Genomic DNA, 3,100 nt, shown 5'->3' on the forward strand with positions numbered 1-3,100 from the left:
GGTGCAGATGGGGAGATAGGTAGCAACACAGAAGGCATGCTGGGTTAGTGGTGTCAGGGGGTGTGTGGGGAAAGATGTTTCATGCAATATTGAGCATGGGAGAGCATGAGCCTTGGTGGGAGGTGGGTACAAAAGCAGAGATAGAGTGAGTGTGAGGTATTGCAGAGAAAATGGAGCCACTTACACCAGATGACTGGAGAAAGACACTCTTTCTCCAATGCTTGAGCATTCTGGGCTGGCATGGTCATGTGGCATGACCTCTCTGCTGGTCCTGAGAGAAAACAAAATCCTGCTTCTGCACCATCCCATCCAGCAGGACATCCGGGTCCCTGCTCACAAACGGATGACACGGGACAGTAGTCAATGAAGCAAATTTGTTAAGGTATGGCACAAAATCTTACTAGGCTTTACAATAGAAAGCCCTCCAAAAAATTCAATGCAATTTGTACTTGGCAATGTAATTGTTTAGGTTTTCAAAGATTTGCTCATGAGATGTGAACATCATTGCTAGTCCAGTGTTTATTACTGTTGGAGGATCCTTGGTGAATTTCTGCAGTGCTTTTCATAGTTAGTACACACTACTGCTACTATACTTCTTTAGTGATGGGAATGACCATTGAAGCTAGCGAAAACAGAAATTACTGGAAAAACTCAGCAGGCCTCACATCATCCGTGGAGAAAAAGCAGAGTTAATGTTTCAAATCAGTGACCCTTCTTGATAACATTCTTCAGAATGTTGAAGGTGTTAGATGTGGTGCCAAGCCAACTGGCTGCTTTGTCCTGATGGTGTCAAACTTCTTGAGTGTTGTTGGAACTGCACCCATCCAGACAAGAGGGTAGTAATCCATCACACTCCTGACTTGTGCCTTGTAGTTGGTGGACAGGCTTTGGGGAGTCAGGAGATGAGTTACCCACTGCAGATTCCTATCTGCTCTTGTTGTCACAGTATTTATACGTGAACCAGTCCAGTTCAGTTTCTAGTCAATTGTAAGCCCCAGATCATTGCTTGTGCTTACCACTTGTCAACCCAAGCTTAGATATTGTCAATCTGAATTGATTGCTTCAGTATCTGAGGAATTGCAAAAACCAGCAGTGAACGTCCTCATTTCTGACCTTATGATGGAGGTAAGGTCATTGATGAAGTAGCTAAGATGGTTGGACCTAGGACACTACCTGGAGATGTCCTGGAGCTGAGATAACTGACCTCCAACAAACACAACCACCTTCTTATGTGCCAGGTATGACTCCAACTAGCTTAGAGTTTCTCCCTAATTCTCATTGACTCCAGTTTTACTATGGTTTCTTGATTCCATACTTGGTTAAATACTGCCTCGTTGTCAAGAGCTGTCACTCTCACCTCACCTTCGGAATTCAACTCTTTTTGTCCATGTTTGAACCAAGACTATAAAGTGCTCAGGATCTGAGTGGCCCTGGGAGAACCCAAACTGGGCATCACTGAGCAGGTTATTCTTCAGAAGTGCTGCTTGACAGCACTAATCCCTTCCATCTCTTTGCTAATGATCAAGAATAAACTATGAAATGTAACTGGCCAGGTTGGATTTGTCCTGTTTCTCTGCAGCAGACATGCCTGGGGTATTTTCCATGTTTTGTGGTATGTTGCAGCTGTAGTGGAACAGCCTGGCTGCACTAGTTCTGGAGAACCAGGCTTCAGTGCTATTGTCAGAATGGCATTAGGGCCTATAGCTTTCAAAGCAGGCTTTTTTCGTATTACGTAGTCTGAATCAAATTGGGTGAAGATTGGTATCTGTGGTGCTGAGGAGGCTGAAATGAAGCATCTACTTGGAATTTCTGGCTGAAGGTCGAAACAAATGCTTCAGCATTGTCTATTTTTCTAGATTTCCTGCTCACAATTTTGAATTCTCCTGTATACATCTGTAATGAGCTCATATTTATCCTAGCTCCTTCACACATACCTAAAGAAGGTTTTATATACCTCCTTTAGAGTCATAGATTCAGAGAGATGGACAGCATGGAAAAGGGCCCTTCGGTCCAACTTGTCCATGCCGACCAGATATCCCAACCCAATCTAGTCCCATTTGCCAGCACCCGGCCCATATTGCTCTAAACCCTTCCTATTCATATATCGAACAGATGCCTTTTAAATGTTGTAATTGTACCAGCCCCCACCACTACCTATTGCAGCTCATTCCATACATGCATCACCCTCTGCGTTAAACCCTTCCCCCTTACGTCCCCTTTAAATTTTCCCCTCTCACCCTAAATCTATGCCTTCTAGTTCTGGACTCCCCCACTACAGGTAAAATACCTTGCCCATTTATCCTACCTAATCCCCTCATGATTTTATAAACCACAATAAGGTCACCCCTCAGCCTCTGACCTTGCAGGGAAAACAGCCCCAGCCTATTCAGCCTCTCCCTGTAGCTCCCAGTAAGATTAGGGGGGTGGTAAAAACGGAGGAGTGGGTGGCGTTGCTAATTAGAAATGGTATAATGGCTGCAGAAGGGCAGTTCGAGGGGGATCTGCCTTTGGAGGTAGTATGGGCTGAAGTCAGAAATAGGAAAGAAGCAGTCACCTTGTTGGGTGTTTACTATAGGCCCCCCAATAGCAGCAGAGATGTGGAGAAACAGATTGGGAAACAGATTTAGGAAAGGTGCAGAAGCCACAGGGTAGTAGTCATGGGCGATTTCAACTTCCCAAATATTGATTGGAAGCTCTTTAGATCAAGTAGATTGGATGGTGTGGTGTTTGTGCAGTGTGTCCAGGAAGTTTTTCTAACTCAGTATGTAGGTTGTCCGACCAGAGGGGAGGCCATATTGGATTTGGTACTTGGTAACGAACCGGGACAAGTGATGGGCTTGTTAGTGGGTGAGCATTTTGGTGATGGTGACCACAATTCTGTGACTTTCACCTTGGTTATGGTAGGTTAGGTGGGCTTGGATCGGCGCAACATCGAGGGCCAAAGGGCCTGTACTGCGCTGTATTCTATGTTCTATGTTCTATGTTCTTATGTAAGCCTCCTTCTTCCTCTTTACAAGACATTCAACCTCCCTCGTCAACCAAGGTTCCATCACACGACCATTTCTTTCCTGCCTGACAGGTACATACACATCAAGGACAC

The sequence above is a fragment of the Chiloscyllium plagiosum genome, chromosome 1 (assembly GCF_004010195.1).
Source record: "Chiloscyllium plagiosum isolate BGI_BamShark_2017 chromosome 1, ASM401019v2, whole genome shotgun sequence".
Lineage (NCBI taxonomy): Eukaryota > Metazoa > Chordata > Chondrichthyes > Orectolobiformes > Hemiscylliidae > Chiloscyllium > Chiloscyllium plagiosum.